Raw genomic sequence first — 22,272 nt, 5'->3', positions numbered from 1 at the left:
CACAGTTATCAATGCAAGTACTTTTAAAATACAGACATTTAGAACAAATAATTTTAAAATCTGATCATTCTAGATTATCTTGACCACAGAATAGTTAATTTTGAGGCAAAGTTATAGAATTTCATTTGTTTGCAGTTATGAAAATGTCTTTAAATTTTAATAAATACCAGTTAACTTTTCCTGTGATTTTCTAATATTTAAGTACAAATCTTTTCAGTTATTAATATGGTAGATAGAGGGTTGGGTGTTCATAAAGGCAAAGCATTAAGATCCTAGAGATCTAGGTAGTATCCTTCTATGTAGAAAACATTCTCAAAATATAAAATAAAGGCCTTTCTAAATAAACAGATAGTTCAACCATTTAAGTAAATTTTATATGTATATTGCCATAGGAAAAGTTAAGTGAAATTGTTTCCAGAATGAAAGAACTTCGACATAGCAAAACGCATGTGACATTGTAACCCACAATAAGATAAACAACTTGCATAGATGTATTCTTTGTAGCAATCCAAAGCACCAAATCTGTGGTTAATTGTAAAATATAAAACATGGTCACAGCAATCAAGCTAGAAAGGTTCTGTTACTTGATGATGGGCCAGTGGTTTGCATCTCTTTCCTCAAATGTTCATACTAGTCCTTCCAAAGGATTTCCACCACTATGTCATTGGTATACCCTTGTCATGGTCATGATGCCTTTCCTTGCCTCTGTTTTGCATTAGATTTCACATTTTAGGCATTTCTTGAGACAGAATTTTTTGAACAAAATAATTGCTATGGTTTGTATCACGTATGACCTCGATTTTTTTGAAAAGTATTTCTGATCCTAATCTCATTTCTAGTTATGTGAAATAAGATTTGGCTTACTTACTTAATTTTGCAGTGAATTTGCTTTCTGTGAAAGTGCATAAAAGAGAATGTTTCCCCTAAGTGAGCTCCTTCCTTTTATTTTTGCTCAATTCTTAAAGAAGCATGTAAATTAAGAAGAAATGCTGTTTTTCAAAGCCTGACACAAAATTTGGCAAAAAAAAATTTTCATGTGGTTTATTTAGAAGAATTTAAGATAGCATTATCTATTATGAGTTTCTCATGATGGAAGACAAATATTTTATGTGATGTTTATGAGAAATAAGAAAACTTGTCAATGCCATTATTCAAAAATAAACCCTTTGCATTATCCACTAATATCGTATTATCTTTTCTTTGATTTTTTTTTATTCAGCGATTTTTTAAATGTAATTTTAATAATGCAGCTAGTTTCTCAGACCATTTTTGGGAGGTATGCTTATTAAAATTCATTGTCAGGTTCAAATTAAATAGTACCAATTCAAATAAAATGAGTTATATGATAAAACTATCATAGCATAATTATGTGGGCAATTAAAAAATATGTTGATTTCCTCCAACGGTTCCATTCTTAGGGAAAATACCTCTTATGTTACCTCCTAATTCATTCAACTCAGCTAATGGTTTCTGAGGTGACTTTCAGCACCATGAAGCAATCTGCTGAATCATAAACAGTCACATCAGTAACATTGCAAGAGGAGCTTTTCAGATCTTCGTGACAGTATTCAATTTAAATAAAACTGGCTGATTCTTTATGGACTAAAGTGTATTTGTGACAAGGTAATATGAGATAACATTTTGAAAATTAGATATGCTCTCATTGTCATTTTTGTTACTAACTGTCCTCTTTATATGAAGAAACTTGTATAAGTGCCTCAAAGGTAGTGAAGTCTTTTAGAAAATTAGTCAATAATTTAAGAATTTGTATAAAATGGATTTGTATGCCTGCTATAAATGTCAGAAAATACATAGGCATGTATAAGTAAAAATCATTTATAACTAAAATTTTAGCATCTTGAAATTTTCTCCCAATGAATTTTTCACCAGAATTCTTAATACATAAAAAATAAATTAACTTATGGGCTGGGGATATAGCTCAGTTGGTAGAGTTCCTGCCTCTCATGCAGAAGGCCCTGGGTTCAATCCCCAGCACCACCAAAAAATTAATTAATTCACTTAGTTTTTGTTTTGTTTTGTTTTTTGCAGGTCAAAGTATGTAGCAGTATTAGTTTGCTAAATGACAGGCCATGGAAGAGAAGAATTGGGTCAATCAGTACCTGTTCATTGCTACTTCATGCTAAGCTGTTGGAAGCTGTAGAGACTAAAGTAAAAAAGACCAGGTCCCTACCTACAAGTAGAATCTATTTGAGAAGACAACATATTTGTTACAAGTCTGACAGGAAAATTATTACAGCCTAACAACTTACGCAAATAGGTTTTATAAGTAAAGTAGGAAGATAAACCATTAAATTTGGGCTTCACCTCAAATTATGGATGAAATTTGGGTAGAAAGAAAACAAACCTAAAGCCAGGCACAGTGGTGCATGCCTGTAATTCCAGCAGCTCAGGAGGCTGAGGCAAGAGGATCTTGAGTTCAAAGTCAGCCTCAGCAACTTAGCAAGGCCCTAAGCAACTCAATGAGACCCTGTCTCTAAATAAAATTTTAAAAAAGAGCTAGGTTCCTAGGAAAGCTGGGAATGGAACCACCATTTGACCCTGCTATTGCCCTTCTCGGACTATTCCCTGAAGACCTTAAAAGAGCATGCTACAGGGATACTACCACATCGATGTTCATAGCAGCACAATTCACAATAGCTAGACTGTGGAACCAACCCAGATGCCCTTCAATAGATGAATGGATAAAAAAAATGTGGCATTTATACACCATGGAATATTACGCAGCACTAAAAATGACAAAATTCATGGAATTTGCAGGGAAATGGATGGCACTAGAGCAGATTATGCTTAGTGAAGCTAGCCAATCCCTAAAAAACAAATACCAAATGTCTTCTTTGATATAATGAGAGCAACTATGAACAGAGCAGGGAGGAAGAGCAGGAAGAAAAGATTAACATTAAACAGAGACATGAGATGGGAAGGAAAGGGAGAGAAAAGGGAAATTGCATGGAAATGAAGGGAGACCCTCATTGCTATACAAAATTACATATAAGAGGTTGTGAGGGGAATGGGAAAATAAACAAGGAGAGAAATGAATTACAGTAGATGGGGTAGAGAGAGAAGATGTGAGGGAAGGGGAGGGGGGATAGTAGGGGATAGGAAAGGTAGCAGAATACAACAATTACTAATAGGGCATTATGTAAAATTGTGGATGTGTAACCGACGTGATTCTGCAATCTGCATTTGGGGTAAAATTGGGAGTTCATAACCCACTTGAATCTAATGTATGAAATATGATATGTCAAGAGCTTTGTAATGTTGTGAACAACCAATAAAAATAAATAAAAAAATAAAAAAGAGCTAGGGATGTGGCTCAGCAGTTAAGTGCCCCCAGGTTCAATTCCTGGTACCAAAAATAAATAAAATCTAGAGACAAAAATTTGGATATACAAATGTTCTATGTTCACAGGACAATGGGAAGACAGAAGTGTTTTAGGAGTAAGAAGTGGATCTGCATTGCTAGAAAGGGCAGGATTATTCAGGGTCTGGAAAAGCTATTTGGATTAGAAAGCATGGGAATCTATGACTTTCATAAAAGAAACACATGAAAAATGTGAAGAAACAACAGCTGGGCATGGTGGTCTTTCAGGACCTATAGAAACATTTTCAGTGCAATGATTTTAACCAGTGACAATAATCTCTACAGGCTTGGGCTTTGTTTCACATCTGTGGATGGGAGAGAAATCTAGAAATCTTGGGTTTGATGGAACCACTTCCCTACCCTATGTAGTTGGCATTTTAGGTTTCAATGTGCACCAACCACATAATCTGGGAATCCATACTGAAAAATCAGTAATGTTTTGGGGGCCCAAGTGTAAAATCTCTAAAAGTGAACATACCCAGTCTAGATCATGCTCAAGTGACACAGGCACAAAAATTTTATCCCATTAACAATGGCAAATGTTTTAAAAAGGTAAAAAATTCACTACAGAGCTAGGCACAGTGGCACATGCCAATAACCCCAGGAACTCGGGATACTAAGGCAGGAGAACTACAGGTTTGAGGCCAGACTTGGCAATTTAGGCCCTATCTCAAAAAATTAAAAGGACTGGGGCTGTAGCTCAGTGTTAAAGCACCCATGAATTCAATCCCAGCACTGGGGCAAGGTGCGGCAGGGGGAATGGAGTGAGTCCACCACAGACCAGGAGCAGAAAATAACAAATAGGATTAGACTTCCAAGAATTTGAGCTAATAAAACAACATCCTGAAGGGAAACTAGCTACGTTGAAATGATTAATGAGTAAATTAAGGATCAAAACCCTAAGAGAAGAATAAAGTACTATATTAGTCCATTTTATGCTTCTTTAACAATACCTGAGTCTAGATAACTTTAAAATGACAGATTTATGTAGCTTACAGTTCTGGAGACCAGGAAATCCAAAATCAAGGGACAGACATCTGAGGAGGGCCTTGTGTTGCCTCATACTATGGTGAAAGGTATCTCATGGTAAGAGAAAGGTAGAGAGAGAGCAAGAGGGGGCCAAAGTCATTTTTATAATAAACCTACTCTGTCAATAACAAACACATTTCTCATGATGAAGATTTTAGTCCATTTGTGAGGGCTTTACCCTCAAGACCTAATCACCTCTCAACACTGTTGTACTAGGGATCAAGTTTCCAACAATGAACTTTGGGGCACACATAAGCAGATATATGGAATAGGGACAGAAAGATTGGAAAAATAATTAGTAAGATTTTTATAAATAAAAAGTATACGTATAGAAATGTAAAAGTCAGTGAATATGTTTCTTTAGAAACAGATAATAAGACAGTGGCCAACTCACATTAGATCTGAGAGATTGCACAGAATGTAGCAAGAAAGATAAAGGACATACACAAGAGAAGAAAGAGACAAAGGGTAGAAGAGAAGGTATGAATTAAAAGAACAGAGGTTCTATTCAAAGATAATGCCTGGACATTTTCTGCAATAGATGAAAGACATGACTTCTCACATTCATAAAGCAGTTTAAATAAAACTAATTCTTCACTTGGACCCATCACATAAACACTTTAGAACACCAAAGTCAAAGAGGAAATCTTAAAAGCAGAGAAAATATATTGTTCCACAAAGTTTTATTTAAATTGATTCATGAATGTGAGAATTCATGTCTTTCATCTATTACAGAAAATTTCCAGTCATTATCTTTGAATATAACCTCTATTCTTTTAATTCTTATCTTCTGGGATTCCTGTTAGGCTCACACAGGAGCTTCTTTCTATTTTATCTTCCTTGCTACATTCTGTTAAATTTTTATTTTTGCATATATGATGTCATAAGGACTACTGGTATCTTGTTTTCTTACAAGGTTTTTTATCTAGGTTGAGTATTAGGGTAATGTTGGCTCCATAAAAATTAATTGGGAAATGGTTCCTCTTCTGTTCTTGGAACAGTTTGTGAAAATTTTGTATTATTTCTTCCTTAAATATGAGTTGGAAAGTATTCACAGTTCTATGTGATCTCAGAAAATGGATTTACTCCTTTCCAATGGTTATTTCTCCAGTCTTGAGTAAAGTATTATAATAGCTCTAGTTTATTTTCTGATATATACAAATCAGTACTCAGCCAAAGAATCAAGGAATCTCTCCTGTAGATCTTTTAAGAAACATAATCTCTAGTGCCATGTCTATCAACTCTTATATTACTTTCCCATTTCTGCTATAACAAATCACCACAAATATAGTGAATTAAAATAATACAAATTAATTCTCTTAAAGCTCTGGAGGTCATATCCAAAAATGTGTCTCATTATGTTAAAATCAAGGTGTTAGCATTCTGCCCACAACCTGTGTGGGAAGGGAGCGTGTAACCCTTAAAGGTGTGGGCCAACTGCAAAATAAAAGCTTTAAAAGTAATGTTAAAAAATAAAGATGGACTGGGTCTGCAGCTCAGTGGCAGAGTGCTTGCCTAGCATGTGTGGGCACTGGATTCAATCCTCAGCACCACATATAAATAAATAAATAAAAATAAAGGTTCATTCACAACCAAAATACACACACACACACACACACACACACACACACACACACACACGAAAAAGACAAAAGACCAGGAATATATTAAAGCAGGGGCCAGACGGGTAGATAGACCTTCCTGATGGATCTGATCCTAACAAAAAGAAAAACCCGAACATGCTTTATTTATACTGGTACAGACCAAAACGGATCAGTAAGGAGTTTACTCAGAAAAAAATACGATAAGAATGGGGAAAAACAGGTGGTTTGGTACTTGGCAGTTTATGCTTTATCTCCAGCGGCTGTGTTTGAACCTGGGGCTATGAGCTAAGGCAAGGCACCAGCTTGATCTGGGCTTTCTCTAACAGGGGAATTTCATCCAGGAGTTCCCAGAAAAGCAGCTTCCCTGCCTTAATGTTTCAAACCAAATCCACAGTTCACACACACCTTCCAACATCAGCAAGTCTTTGTTCCTTCTGGAGAGTCCAGGGTTGAATTCATTTTCTTGCGAGTTCAGCTTCTATAGGCTTCCTGCATTCCTTGGCTCATGGCCCCATGCCTTCATCATCAGAGCCAGTGTCTTCAAATCCCTCTTTAAAAGACAAAGACATACATGTTCTATTACTCAGCAGTTTCACTTTGTCTAATTTTTTATACATATAGATGTGTCACATTTTTAAATAAATTTTTTTTTAATTCAGCAATTCTAGATAAAAACAATTTTATTAAAACTACACTGAATGTAGCTCATTGTCCAGTGTTGCTTAGTACAGTCTTCTTTTTAAAATACCATGACCAGGGGTTAGGAGTGTAGCTCTGCTTGTCTACGTGAGATGCTGAGTTCGATTCCCTACATTGCCAAAGAGGGGTAGAGGAGGAGAAGCCATGACCAAATCTCTGTGTGCTACTAATCTCAAATAAGATTTGAGACTATTCATAATTTAAATATCAGTAAGTCTTTCATACCAAGAATAGATGTTGTCAAATAATTCTTGAAATAAATAGGTAGTAATTTTGTACTGTACAATGCCATTGCTAACAAGTGTTTCTTATACTCAATAAGCTTCAGAGGCTATGTTCTCCATTTGAATGAAATACAAACACTCTTTTGGACAGAGAAAAGATATTGATCCAAAATTACATCATAATCCTGAAGGACAATCCAAAATAGAACCAATTTTAGCATCTTCAAAATATACCAGAACTTCTTTTAAATATTGTATTATTCTAAATGAGATAGCTCTGAGGAAAATTAGAAGAAAGGCCATAGGTAGCATTTTTTTTTAAAAAAACGTAAGAGCTTAGGTCAGATCTACATAATAGCAAATCCACATATCATATTTCTAATCTTGATGAATAACAAGCAGATTACCCTAGCCACTAAGACATTCACTTCCAAGATACTGTATGAGAACCCAGTGAATATTATGCAAGCATTGAAATCATGACTTATTTTCTAAGACAACTATGGAAAAAGATGCACAAAATAAGATGTATAAATATAATTTAAAAGAAAAATAAAACAAGTGCTTCTGCCTTCCCAGGGATTTGATTCAATATTTAGTTTGGGAACATTGGAATTCTCTTTCTGGAAGTTTAGGAAAACTTAAGAAAAATAGCAGATAGAGTTAATGAGGAATGCAAAGGGGTTGCTGTATGTAATGATCAAAATGTTTGCATACATAGATGAGCCATAAAGCAACAAAGGAGGTATTATATGAAAAATAATAATGTCCATAATAGAGTTGTATTTGAAGGTAGATGCCCTTCGGAATTCCCTTGACCGCAAAGCCAGACATTGTTGTGGAGCAGGTACTGGGAATTGAACCCAAGGGTACTCTACTGATGCCCTAGCCCTTTTTAGTTTTTACCTGTCCTTGAATTTGTAATCCTCCTGCTTCAGTCTTCTGAGTGGCTAGGATTATAGACATTTACTATGTCTTTTAATATGCCTTACAGTCAGACAAGGAGAGGTGGCAAAGCTACAAATGAGAGGATGCTCCTGAACTCCCATAAGGCTAGAACCAGGAAAGAGTAACCCAATAACATTCCAATCACTGTACAGGCACTTAACCACATGCCTTACCAGAAATATATATATTCCAGGTGAGAGATGGCCTTGTCTGGAATATTCATCTTCCTAACCAGCAAAAATATTGAGCACCTCTCTTCCCACACCGAACATACTCTTTTGCTCTAAGGAAGAAAGAACAAAGCCCAATGAGTTACTTCATGTCTTAGTCAGTTTTGTTGCTACAACAGAATACCTTATAAGAAAATAAGTTGACTTGTCTCATGATTGTGGTAGCAGGAAAATCCAAACAGCATAGCACTGATGTCTTCCCCCTGTCTGCATCACAACATGGCACAGAATTAAAAGGGTGAAAGTAGCATGCAAACAGACCAAGGGGAAGTGCCAGACTTGCTTTCTCTCAACCCACTTTGAAGGTAGCCCACAAGTCCCACAAGAATAAGAACTGGCTCCTAAGAGTACCAATCACTCTTAAAAACCCCAGTACCTCTCCAAGGTACTACCTCCAAATCCTACCATATTGAGGACCAAGTCTCAACAGGATTTGATAGGGACAAATCACATTCAACCCATGACACTGCATCTAGCTCAGTCTGATGAGGAAGACTAAAGACACCTCTCTATCAATGCTGGACACGACCCATTGTAACCTACTGATACACAAACTAATGGGCGTGTTATCTTCCCTTGGACTCCACAGTGTTCCCACTATACCATCACAGATCAAGGTCAGGAAAACTGCAATAGAAACTTCCCTTCTGATAAAGGACTGTTGGGGGACACACAGCAATTATTTGTCAGTAACAGGTATAAAATCTGATGGGTCAGGCATTGTGAGAGTCCTCTTTTCTGCAACTGAGATTTCCATTGATCAGACCTGATTCCACTCATTGGTGAGATTCCTCTTTCTTTGTGGCCTTTCTGGTGGCCTTCCATGTTTCTTACCCTCCTTAGCTACACTTATGATGGGGATTTTGCCCTTGTGGAGGACCTCAAGTCTTCACAGCCTACTTCCTGTCTATGCAAGTTTGGGGGCCAAGGACTATTGGTTTGTTAAAGGCTTATAGTTTCTTCTGCAATGTACCTTTCTCAAGATCTCAAGGGTTTATAACCTATTTGTTTCAAATCAGTTCATAATCCAGGAGGTATGCCAACATTCATTCTTAGACACGTCTCTCCAAACATATCAGGTCAGGTTTAGTACATTAGAGTCTCACTCCTGGGACTCTTGCTCTCTAATCAATGACAGCTTGAAGTCATCAGACTTAAATGAGAAGATTTAATTCTTTGCTGCAGGGTTTTGTCTTGGTTGGCTTTTGGCATTCAAATCTTAATGTCTACTATAATTTGGATCTGAAATGTCCCCCAAAGGCCCATATGTGAAAGGCCTGGTCCCCAACCTATGTTACTGTTGGGAGATGGTGGAACCTTTAAAAGATGGGGCTAGTAGGGGGCTCTCCAAGGTAGATATTGGGTTCCTAGTCACTTCCTGTCTTTCCCTTTTACATCCTGGCCACTTGGTAAATGGCTCCCTCTGCTGCCATGATATACTGCCTCACCACAAGCCCAAAAGTGACAGGGCCAATTGATCAATTGATCATGGACTAAAACTTCTGAAACCATGAGCCAGATATCCTTCTTCCTTTTTTTTTTCCTTATCTTAGGTATTTTGTTACTATGATGGACAGCTGACTAATCCAATGTCTCTGTTATTCCTCTAGTTTAGTAGCAGTTGGCTTCTCTAACCCTGCTACTCTAGTCCCCTCAGAATAAGAGAAACTGCTTCCCTGAGTCTCACACTTCAGAGGGTTCCTTTATCACTCCAGATCTGGTGCTCCGTATTTATACAACATAACCCTGACATTGACACTAGTCACTTATACCATCCAGGCCTCCGGGAAATACTTTTCTACATCGGTTTCACGTGCCATCAAAAGGAAAAGTGACTGCATGAACTCCAACCCATGAAGTTTTGTGGGCTGTGTCACTGCCAAGGTCAGAGATGAACACAAGTAGTTCAGAAAGATTCGAGTCGTGGCAGTGTCTGGACAAGAAAACGTATGTTAACTTGTGAAATCTTTTCTCTTGACGTAAATGCATCAGATCCTTGCACAGCTAAGTATCATTTCCCAGTTAAGTCAAATGTCCATTTTCTTCTTTTGCTGTTCCAATTTGTAGTACTGTCAAAAAACTCACTTGGTGCCTGAGAAATATTTTGCAATACTACCAATTCATTTTACTCTTAAAGTTGGATACTTCAGCTGTAGTTGCATGAATGAAGCAATACCAACTCCCTTAATATTGGCAACTAGATGGACATTGAACCCTAGATTGTAATAAAAATTAAAAATGTTAATAAGATGTATGTAATTAAAATTTCAAAATAATATTTAATATAATTTTATTTTACCTTTCCATAGATTATTTTAAAATGCAAAAAAATGTTTTTTAGAAATTTAATTTTTTTATTTTTCACTTATTAAATTTACATTTTGATGAAAATATGTTTACATTGGTATGTTTTGAGTAATTACTTAGTTTTAAATCTATATCACTACTATGAAGAGAACAGAATTATATAAAAATTGTTATAGTATAATTAGTGATTTGTTGAAATGAAGGCAAGAATGTATATCAAATATCATAAAATTTGTCTTAATTTTTTCTTACTCATGTAAGAAATTTATTGGTCCATTAAAATAACATCCAAAATATATGTAATAGTTATTAAACATTGTCATCTTTGTAGGGTTAGGGTTGTGTCTCAGTGGTAGAGCGCTCTCTTAGCATGTGCAAAGCCCAGGGTTTGATCCTCAGCATCACATAAAAATAAATAAATAAAATAAAGGTATTGTGTCCAACTATAACTAAAAAATAAATATTTTTTAAAAACCACAAGCTTTATAGAAATATAGTCACCTTTGATATTTTGCTGATTCTTTTTTTAAATTTTTTTTTTTTTTGTAATTGTAGACAGACAGAATGTCTTTATTTTATTTGTTTTTATGTGGTGCTCAGGATCGAACCCAGTGTTTCACACATGCTAGGCAAATGCTCTGCCACTGAGCCCCAGCCCCAGCCCTGATTCTTAATCATAAAAAATATAGTTTTTATATGGATTAACGTTTTGTCATTATAGAAATACATTTGTCAAAGTAGAAGGGTAGAACATACTTTAATAGTTTGTTAGTGTGGTTTATAACATTTAAATATTGAGAAAATGGTATACAGGCCACCTTTCGTATTCCGACCCTAGACCTCACAGTCATCTGGACAAGCCTACCTAAAAGGCCTCAGAGTCCTAGATGCTCCTGTGCTCCTGCCTGTTTGCACACAATGTGACTAATGCTTCTTTTGAATATTGCTTGTCCTTATCCTAAGGTGGTGGAGGCAGGAGGGAGAAAAAAGAGAACTCTTTAGGGTCCCGAACATCATTTCTATACATAACTAAGAACTGGTCGTATAACTTTCTGTGAACACAAAGGGATCAGAGAATGCTTGCTCAGTACAGTTGTTATACTGTTTCCCCATCTTATAATTTGAGTTTGGGTAAACAGGGTCACATGGTTACACAACCAACAGAATCAGAAGCTGAACACAGGCAGCTGGGGGGAGAGGCTGTCCTCTATGCTACACAAACCCTCCAGGAATGTGAAGAAATCTTGGAAAGTGCTCTAAACCTGTGCCAGACATGAAATCAGCTTCAAGTTGATCTTAAGCAGTCCTCATGGACACAAGAAACCCAAGTGAGCATGTAAGAGTAAAGTTGGCAGTGTTCTGACTCAAGAACTCCATACCCATTCAAATGATCCTTTATATGTTAGCACAAACATTACTGAGGAGATGAAAATCCACATGGCTCTGGAGATTCATTTCCTCACCTCTGAGCAAGACACTCATTCAGAAGGTCTACGTTAGCTAAGTAGAAGAGGAAATGGATACCAGGTGCTGAGCTCGGGAAGCATTTTATTTCTTCATCATTGTCCTAAACTAGGAAGCCTCACATTTTAACCGCTATGTGAGATCACTCCTCCTTGGAATAATGAGAGCGAAGGGCACAGCGCCCTGTCCTACTACTCTTAAGTTTTTCTCAATAAAATAATTTTAATTCTACATTACATAGCACTGGTGCATATGTACCCATTCACTACAATACACATTTTGAACACCCAGGAGCTCATACAATATGCCACAAGTATATATCTTTTCTTAAGAGAGCTGGGGTTATAGCTCAGTGAGAAAGCACTTGCTTAACATGGGCGAGACACTGGGTTCAATCCTCAGCACCACATAAAAAACAAATAAACAAAAAATAAAAAAGGTTGACTTCTTGGGCTGGTGTTGCCGCTCAGTGGTGGAGCACTTGCCTAGCACATGTGAGGCACTGGGTTTGATCCTCAGCACCACATAAAAGAATAAATAAAGGTACTGTGTCCATCTACAACTAAAAATATGTTTTTAAAAATAAAGGATAACTTCTTTAAAAACAAAACCAAAAAGCCCACAGACAAAAAGCCCGAGGAAGGAAAATGAATCAGAATAAATAACTCAGGAGTTAGGAAGATACCAGAACAAATGTAAAAAATAAAACCGGTTAAACGTATAGTTAAGTCTGAGTAATTATTATTGCAGGACTTTCCTTGTGAGTTTAAATGGAACTGTTTAAAGAAGTCTTAAAATGGGATGGACATAAAGTCTAAAAATTAATGATCTGAAACAAAAGCTCAAGATGGTTTCAACAAACCTTGAAAGATATGGTGTGGTGTGGGGGGAGGGTGAAATCATACTAAAATTCTTACTCTGTTCTGAAGACCGGTGGCTGTCCCCAGCATGCATTCTTCCTTTCTTGAAATAGCAGAGTTTTTAGTGGCTCGTGGCCACCCAGCTACCAACATGTGGCATGCGGGTAGGGTCCATGCAGGAAAACAAACAATGCAGAATATCTTAATATGGGAAGTTAGTTTAATAGATGTTTGAAGACTGAAAAACCAAAGGAGGAATGTTGACATAAAACATCAGAAGTTATATGCTAGAGGTAGCTACAATTCCTGGGGCTGGGGGAACAAAGAGACAGAAGTTACAGAACCAAGAGGCTCAGAGGAAGGATTTGACTGAGCAGCAACTCAGACTTCTAAGAAGAGGGCGATGAGCCTGGTTCTCTAAGTGCTAAAAGAAGTTGGAGACAAGTACCAACTGATGCTACTAGGGAAATGAAAGGTATAACCAGCAAATATAGAAGGAAGCCCCTGCTTTCCTTCTCCTACCTTCCAGTTTCCCTCTAGTGCCCTCTGTTGGTGGAAATGATAACAAAGTCAACTGATGGAGAAATGTGGTTCGTAGAGCCCCAATCTCAGCATCAGAATCCAGCATAGTCTGATGTGGTGACACATACCTGTAATCCTGGCGACTTGAGAGGCTGAGGCAAGAAGAAAAAAAGTTTGAGGCCAGCTGAGCCAACTTAGCAAGACCCTGTCTCAAAATAATAAGTAAAAAGGGTTGGGGATGTGGCTCAGTGGTACAGCATTCCTAGGTTCAATTCCCAGTAACAACAGCAACAAAACCAGTAGAAAGGTGAAAATGCATGGGAGAAACAATCACTTAATAATTGACACAACCACATTTCCCAGCCTCGCTGTCACTGGTACCCACAGTGCTCATAACCTAGCGGTCTTCTTTATTGCCAGCCCATAGGATTTAGGAGTACCTCTCCCCTAGCTGTCTCCATGCTTCAAATCCTAGCCTAGCTGTGTCCAACCCTTATCTGTCACTCACTCCAACCCAGAACCTCGTTTTGAGCACCCAGACTGAACTGTTCCCAGGATGACCAGCAGTGGATAAGCCCTTTCCAGGGAAAACACATTCCCCTTACAAAGGCCCATTGAATGAATAACGTGGAATTCTTGAGATGTGTTCTTAAGGAAATAGTATTCAAATCATCATCTCTTTACAAAAGATGCATATAAAACAAAAAGAAAGTTGAAATACTAAAAAAGATACCCTAGGAAAATGCAGTGTAATAAAATTGGGGGTTTGAGCAATATTAATATCAGGAAAAGTAGCATAACCTAAGATAGTAAATGAGGCAAAAATACATATATTACCAGAGTAAAAATTGATTAAAAGATATAATTATAACAGCATATCACTAAAACATCTTGTAAGAAAGTGAAACAGATAAACTGGATCCCAAGACTTAAATTCTTGGAGATGGAAAAAATAATTCGACTTAGCTTGTCACATAACACAATTTCAATTCAACTTTTGATGATTCAAACATTAAAGTAACCCAGATTTTGAGGAACATGTTAGTAATTATTAGATGATTATGGAAGCCTTGAAAGCCTTTGTTAGGGGAACAGATTTTCCCTTGAGACCTGAGCATTCCCACTGCCAGTCAGTCTGGGAACAATTTAGTCTAGTTCCCACTCCACCCTGCCCCGCAAAAGGCTTTGGGTTGGGGTAAGTGACAGACAAATGTCACACACAGGTAGGCTGGGATTTCAGGCATGGAGACCCCTGGGGATGAGCTACTCCTAGCTCCAGTGAGCTGAGAGTGAGGAAGGCCACCAGTTTATGAGTCTTGGAAGGGCTGACTATAAAGGTAAGGTTATTCCTGTTATTGGGTTTGTTGTTGTTGAGGAGTTGCTTGGTCAGGATCTGAATTGTTCTTGCTTTTGATTTTTGTGGTTTTTTTTTTTTTTTTTTTTTCTGTATGGTATTCTCTTCCTACCTCCACACCTACCCCCTTTATCCCAGGACCTTCAGGAAGGTTTCATTAGGTCTTTTCTAATGTTCCCCCCTGACTTCAGCTCCCACTGAGGACAAAGTGGGTACAGGGAGGGCAGCCACATCCTGAGAACAGAGCCCATCACCAGGAGGCTGTGGAGCCAGGGACACTCAGAGGGTTTTTGTGGCTCTTAACTCCCACATCTATCTCCTCATGCTCTCTTTGGACTCAGGAACCAGCGAGGTGGTCAGGTCTGCCGTCTCTAAGGTTGCCTGACCAAAGAGCCTCCTGGGGTAGGCCTCACTACCAGTCCACCTCCTGCCCCAGGAAGGGGCCCAAGTTCAAGTGCCCTGAACTTGAGGGCACTCTGAGGTTAAGGTTTCTTTCTACAGCCAGAGTTAGTTCTTTGCTCATCTTTTAAGAGGTGGTATTGGTGTTGGTACTTTATCACTGACTTAGAAGAGCTCTTTACATAACACGTCTGTGGGTACACAGGAGGAAAAGTCTCCACCAAGCTGTGGTCTCATCAAGGAAGCCCTGGAGACAAAAGTTTCCTGCTCAGAGTCTTGGCTGTTTCTCGCCAGCTGCTCCCAACCTGTCCACCCCTCTAGCTTCTGGGGATGGGATGGGTAGAGTTAGGTAAGGGTAGTGTACATGTGGGGTTCAGTAGGTGATTTTGTGACTTTGCTGATTCTAACGGAATTCCTAAGGTTTCCCAAGGGTCAGAAGATGAGACAGTTTTGTCTCATGGGATCCAAGAAGGGACTGGGTGAAGTCGACTGAACTCTCAGGACTACTCCAATCAGCAACAGTAGGAATTGGAGAGTTGGGTGGCTTGAGATGGCAGAGGAGGGAGCTCACTTGATAGAGAAACAGGCTTTCAGAGACAACAAAGATGGCTGTTGTCCAGGCGGGATGCTTGGGTCCCTGGCTTGTGTCATCCCCACATGTCAGCTAAGTCATTGACCATCATAAAATGTTGAATGCATTCAGAATTCTTCAGAAAAAAACAGAAGGGGTGGAGCTTCTGGGTTTGGTCCCCAGCTGAACCAAGAAGATCTAGACTTTGTAGCAGCAAAAAGAAACAGGAGAATGTAGTGGGTGGAATTAGTGAAGGATTTTGAACTCACCCAGATCCTGAAACATGTTCAGGCCAAATTTCACCAAGAGTTCTGGAGGAGCATAGAAGCCCTGAGAAATGAGTAGCCATAGATCTTGCAATGGCCTGCAAATTAGCTTAATGCCTGGGTCACTGGGACCCAGCAGAAAAAAAGATTACACACTTAAATTAACGAGTCCACCCTTTTTGTTTTGCTTCTTTTGCTTATGCCCACTTCCATTCTACTTTCTACCATGAGTTGAAGCAGGGTGAGCCCCTCACCAGAGGCAGCTACCAGATTTTGGGCTTCCCAGCCTCCAGAATCTTGAGCCAAAATAAACATCTTTCCTTTATAAATTACCTATTATCAGGTATTCTGTTACAGCAACAGAAAATGGACTAAAACAGTAGCAGAATTAGGGTTCAAAACCAGGTTGAAAGGAGGTCTTTGGGTTAATTTGTAAAATCCTGTTTTGCAAAGGCATGATGGTACACTCCTGTGATCCCAGATATTTGAGAGGCAGAGGCAAGAGAATAGAAAGTTAGAGGCCAGTCAAGCAATTTAGTGAGACCCTGTCTCAAAGGAAAAAAAAAATCAAAAAGAACTGGGAATATAGCTCAGTGGTAGAGTACTTGATCACCATGTGCAAGGTCCTGGGTTCAATCCCCAATACTGCCAAAAATAAAAAATACAAATAAATTCTATCTTATACCTGTAATAAGAGAAAACATTCATTTTATTAAAATAATTGTTGGATTAACTGAGAGTGCTTTCCTAAGTGATCCATAATTGGGCAATTTGGTTTTTAATGAAGGACTTTTAATAATGAACTTGCAGAAGACTTAACATATCTAGCCTAGGAATGATAGAAACTATTAAGTAAAGAGATAAAGTCTATTGAGTATCTTTGTTTCTAGAAAATAATTGTATTTTTGAAAGCATGAAATTAGTATTTGAAAGAATTATAAATTCAGGCTGGGATTGTGGCTCAGTGGTAGAGTGCTCGCCTAGCATGCACGAGGCACTGGGTTCCGTCCTCAGCAACACATAAATGTAAAATAAAGATATTGTGTCCACCTAAAACTTAAGAATAAATATTAAAAAAAGAATTATAAATTCAAAATGATTTCTCAAGCAGGTGAATATTCATACTTCTGTCTTATGTGACACTTGTTTCCTGAATCATACCATTTCCCTTATATTTTTGAAGGGACAACAAACAAACAAACAAACAAAACAAAATCCACTCATTTCCCTTTCACTAGCAGACAAACAGTACACGGTGTAACAATCATTCTATGTTTTCATTTATACTGTAACTGCTCTAGAAAATTGGAACTAGCCAGAAAATAAATGTTAGGACCAAAATGCACTGATAGCTTTTACTTTTCAATATAGTCCTTTTTGAAATAGAAATCAGAGGACAATTTTACTGTTGAGTTTATTGAACATAACACCACCTAGTGGTAGTTGAAAATTCTTTAACCATGAAGAGCACATTCATTTCTTTTAGAAATTCTGGAACCAATTCACTCTCAGTTTATCTTACCAAGCCACCGTGCTTTAATATCAAAATATTAGAGGGCTTTGGGTTGTTTAGTTTGTTGGTTTGGTGTTTCGCCTATCATTGTAAATAGCTGGGCAGTTGAAATCCTGAGCACGGTTTATAACCAATGGGAGGGGATATATATATATATAGGCTCTTGGAGGCCCCCCAAAATATTCTTCCCGAATTTCAAATTTCTTATTTTTGGAATCAAAATATTATGATAATTTGCTTTATTTGGTATATCCTGAAGTCCCTCAGAGCCCTTCTCTGTACAGCCCCAGTAGTCGCTGCCACTCTTCTCAAACCTTTATCCTTGTTTCCATCTCCTGCAGGAGATGGTTCTGTTTATTACCTCACAGAAAAAAGATAAGTGACCATACGGATCTCACTCAAGTTTCCACCACTAAATCTGTACACTAACTTGTAAGCAGACCCAATTCATCTCCTCCCCTCTGGTAAGGATAGAAGAGGTGTCTTCTTCTGTTGAAGCTAGAGCCTAGTGCTTCCTTATAAGTCTGGGCACCTCTCCTCAGCCCTCATCAGGATATTGCACCACCTACCAACTCCAGGTCCCTCCACCCACCGCCTTTCCTCCCTACTGACTCATTTCTAACATGGCTATATCTCCTATCTTAGAAGTAGACAAACCTCAAACTTATTCATGGTTCCCTCTAGCTTTAGCCCTATTGTCCCTCTTAACAGCCAATCTTCTTTAAAACGCTTGTCTGCACTTGCTGTCCCCAATTCTGTCATTCATTCCTTAACCCAACGGAATCTGTGCTCTGAAGGATTCTCTGCAGCATTTTTCCAAGAGTGTCTGTCTGTTCTTTACTGAAGTGATTCTGTCCCTTTTCTTTTGATCCACACTCTCCTGGATTCCCCTACTGCTCTCGCCTCCTTTGAAGTTTCTCTGCTCGCCCTTTAAATGTTGGTATGCATTGGAGATGGCCTTCAACTCTGGTACATTCTTCTTGGATATTTAATTCCCCCTCCCCTTACTGGGTTGTCTGAAAGAGTCTACATGCTATTAGTGATTGCCACGTGTACAATCACCTCATTGTTATTCAAAATATTTACATTCTTTTAATGGTTTATTTATACTCTACCTTATTGCAAAATGGAATCTGTGTGCCTTCAAAACCAAGAACTATGAGTTCTGTGTTACCCTGAACACTTTATATGAATTATCTCATTTAATCTTCACGAGATCACAAAGCAGGTTCTACTGAATTTTTTTTTTCTATTTTGTAAATGAAAACTGAGTTCCTGAACAAATAAATAATTCTCTCCAGGTTACATAATTGGAAAGTAACAGAGCTATGGTTCCAAAATGGGGTAATACTTTGATTAAATTATGTACTATTCATTTCATTACTCTATTCTCCCCACCCGGATCATCAAGCAGTAATAGTTTTCTAGGTGAACGACCCTCAGAGGAATGTTGGAAACAGTCTAGAACAAAGAAGTCATTGCTCAACTTTGACTTTCAAAGCAGACATTTTGAAGCCCATGGTAGGAACAAAAAACAAAACAAAACAAAACAAAACAAAAACGGTAATGAGAAGCTGACTTTCTACTGCAAGAATGAAGCCTTTAAATGAGACAAGAGTTTTTACTGTGTCTCCGAACACTGAGAAATAAGCTGGAAATTAATCATAGAGAAATGAGGCACTGAGAAGAGAAACTGCAGATGTGACATGCAGGTTATACTTTCTGGCTGTGGGGAGCTTGCAGAGTTTGGGGTGAATGCCTGTTCCTTGCCCCCCTCCACTGGGGCCAACATTCTAATGCAAGGGCTGACGATGCCTAGCAAATAGATTTGAAGAAACAATCACATGGGTTGTTTCCTCTTTCCCAGTTTATGGGCAGGCCAGGATGTGGTGAGAAGATTGCAAACCTCCTGTATTTGGGAGATCCCCTGTATTGGGGATGGTGTCGGAACATCATGAGCCCAGGAGGCAGATCTGCAGTGGAGAAGAGCACTGTTGAGTTTGGACAGGCCCAGGACAGCTTCAGTGAAGCCAAGATTCTCCAGAATGAGAAAGAGTGTGGGTCAGAGACCCTGCACTCCACAGGAGGAGCACAAAAGTGCTGACTTAGGAGCCTGCAAGACCCGTATGGTCAGGACATTGGGGCCTCAGGGAATCTGGAGCTCATAACCTGATACTTGGACAAGATCCACCAAGAGCAGCACAGAGATCCATGTACAGTGATCAGAGGCCAGATGACTCCAGTCCATCTGGGAAAAGTCCATCAAGGGAAAGACCTTGGGGGAATTCCAGCAAGGATGAGATGACCAACTTGGGGGCTGGGCCATCCTTTCCCCATTGCTGTTATATTGTTTGAGATTCCCTTTCAGTCAGAATGTCACTTGGGAAGAAAAGCAGGTGGGAAATAGAGCAAATCCTATGGAAGATGGAACTCTTGTGCCAAAGAAATGTCGTACACAGCAGAGACCAGCACTTAGGAGTTTAGGAAAGAAGGAATTAAGACACCAGGCATGGAAATGACAAGCCATCGGAAAGTCTCCAATGTCACATGTCTTCTTGAGCCATTTTTGTCTTTCTGCTTTGTCCCTTGGAGTGACCGACCAGTCACCATAATCCTGTAGCCAACTGTCCTGAGCATATTTGGAATGGGACCCTCACCCACTGCTGTTCGTTATGTTTTTGTCTTTTCCTCATTTTACCCCTTGTTTGGAGACTGAGGGTAAGAATACATTTTGGGGAGTAAGCAAGTAAAGAAATAAGTTTGTTTCCAAGAAAAATAGAAAGTAAATACTTTTCAGGTACTAAGAAGTAAAGTTAGTCTCATTAAATTTGGAACGTTGGTTGTGAGAGTTCATCTTTGCTGCTCATTTCTAGGTATAATCAATCAACTCAGGGTTAAAGTAGGACTAATCCTTGTCTGAGGGCCCATTGAGTAGTTCTGCCCTAAAATACAAAGTTCCTCATCCAGCGTATGTTTCAGGGTATTTTTTATGTAGTTTTGCATCAAGAGAAGTAAACCATGTGCGTGCCTCATGTTCCGAAGTTTCTGGTTGATAAGAACAGTGCAGACACCGGCAGCCTGAGCTTGTGGTAAGGCTGAGACCCCCCAGGCTGTCGGCCCACACTGCAGGCCTGCCCCTGGCATCCCCTCCCTTCTCCTTGTTCATTCAGGCCTGACTTTGTTCAAGAATCAGGCCTTGTGTACTTCAGGGAACCTACCTAAGCCTATCATTGTCATCCCAACCCCTTTTCGGGGAATTATTAGTTTAGTCATGGACTAAAATAAATTCTGCCCAATGATACATAAAGCGACAGCTGTCAGGGGTTCCTGGGAGACTTCTGGAACAGTTATCTACATTTGTTTGCTGGGGCTGCTGGGAGGCTGAAGCAATAGAAATTTCTTGTCTCACAGTTCTGGAGTCTGGAAGTCTGACATCAGGGTGTTTGCAGGGTTGGTTCTTTCTGAGGGCTGTGAAGGAATGATCAGTTCTAGGCTTTTCTCTTTGCCTTGTAGATGGCTATCTTCGGGTTCACATGGTGTTCTCCCTCTCTGCATGACTGTGTCCCAATTTTCCCATTTAGGGACCAACCCCACTGAATTAGAACCACTCCTAATGATCTCATTTTAACTTAATTACCTCTGTAAAGATTCCATCCCCAAATAAGACTACATTCTGAAGGACTGAGAGTGAGGACTTCAATATATGGACTTAAGGGAGACACAATTCAACCCATAACTATATCTGTTCCAGCCTTTGGACCAGGTTGAGTCTGAATGTACCAGGTTGCCCTGCCTTTTTTTTTAAATGTCCCTGAGCAAGACATGGAGGTATCTCCTGTCTCTCTGACCCAAAAGTGTAGTCTGATAACAGGGGGACTTACCATCATTCTGAACTCAGACTATCCTTCCAAGACCAGACTGTGGGCCACCAGCATCCAAAATTGCCTATTTGGAACCTCTGTGTTCAAGCATAGCTCTCTCTGGCCCTAAACTCTCATCCTTCTCGTGCTTCTCTAATCACTCTAACCACGGGGGAACCCCTTACTTATTTCCTATCAGAGTCTCTCCTCCTTTACCCTCTCCATCTTCTCTATTCAAATAAGGTATCATGGTGTCGTCACTTGGGTCACCTCTTTCCACAATTCTAAGTACCTTATTAAATTTTTACTTAGCAGAACCTGCTCGCTTCATTGTATTTGCCTGCCCACATCCTTGTACCTGAAGGGTACAACCAGAGGATTCTCATGGAAAGAAGGTTGGCGCTCCTGTGACATCATGAACACCAATTTAGCTGGCCACTTAAAACCATCTTTTGGCCTTCTTCCTATAATTATTCAAATCATTCCTATTCTCTCTTTGCATAAACAGAAGTCTTCCACATGCGTCCCTGTTTAGCTACCATCCTATTTACTCTGCCCCTTCTTAGGCAAGCAATTTTAAAGTGATTTACTCTCTTCCATTCTCCTCTTTTCCACGCATGAACCCACCCTGAGTCTGGCTGTAACCCACACCCTTTCACTGAATCTGCCATTGCCAAGATTTCCTACAGCCTTTGTGTTGTCAAATCTAATGAACATTTTCCCTTCTTTATTGCCCTCGGCCTATGGGAATATTCCATACCACTGGCCTTTCCTTCTCAGACAATCTCTTGACTCTAGGTCACTGAAGTCCCCTGGTTTTCCTTCTGCTCCTTTAGCCTCCTTGATTGTTTAAATTCTTGTATTTCCAAAGTCACTGCTGTAAGCTCTTTCTTTCCACCACTTGCGGTGGTACACACCTGTAATCCCAGTGGTTGGGAGGCTGAGACAGAAGAATCACAAGTTCAAAAACAGCCTCAGCAACTTAGTGAGACTGTCTCAAAAAAAAAAAAAAAAAAAAAAAGGCTGGGGATGTGGCTCAG

General features: G+C 39.0%; 1 non-coding gene across 1 annotated transcript; it reads left to right on the top strand.

The window, feature by feature from the left end:
• The first annotated feature begins 1,928 nt into the window (after window positions 1-1,928).
• On the top strand, window positions 1,929-2,001 carry Trnae-cuc (transfer RNA glutamic acid (anticodon CUC)). The gene has a single exon. It is a non-coding gene; the product is annotated as a tRNA-Glu (tRNA).
• The last annotated feature ends 20,271 nt before the right edge of the window (window positions 2,002-22,272 follow it).

The sequence above is a fragment of the Urocitellus parryii genome, chromosome 1 (assembly GCF_045843805.1).
Source record: "Urocitellus parryii isolate mUroPar1 chromosome 1, mUroPar1.hap1, whole genome shotgun sequence".
NCBI classification, from domain to species: Eukaryota; Metazoa; Chordata; class Mammalia; order Rodentia; family Sciuridae; genus Urocitellus; species Urocitellus parryii.
Note: the sequence above shows the minus strand (reverse complement) of the source record. Positions and strands in the feature narration are given on the sequence as shown.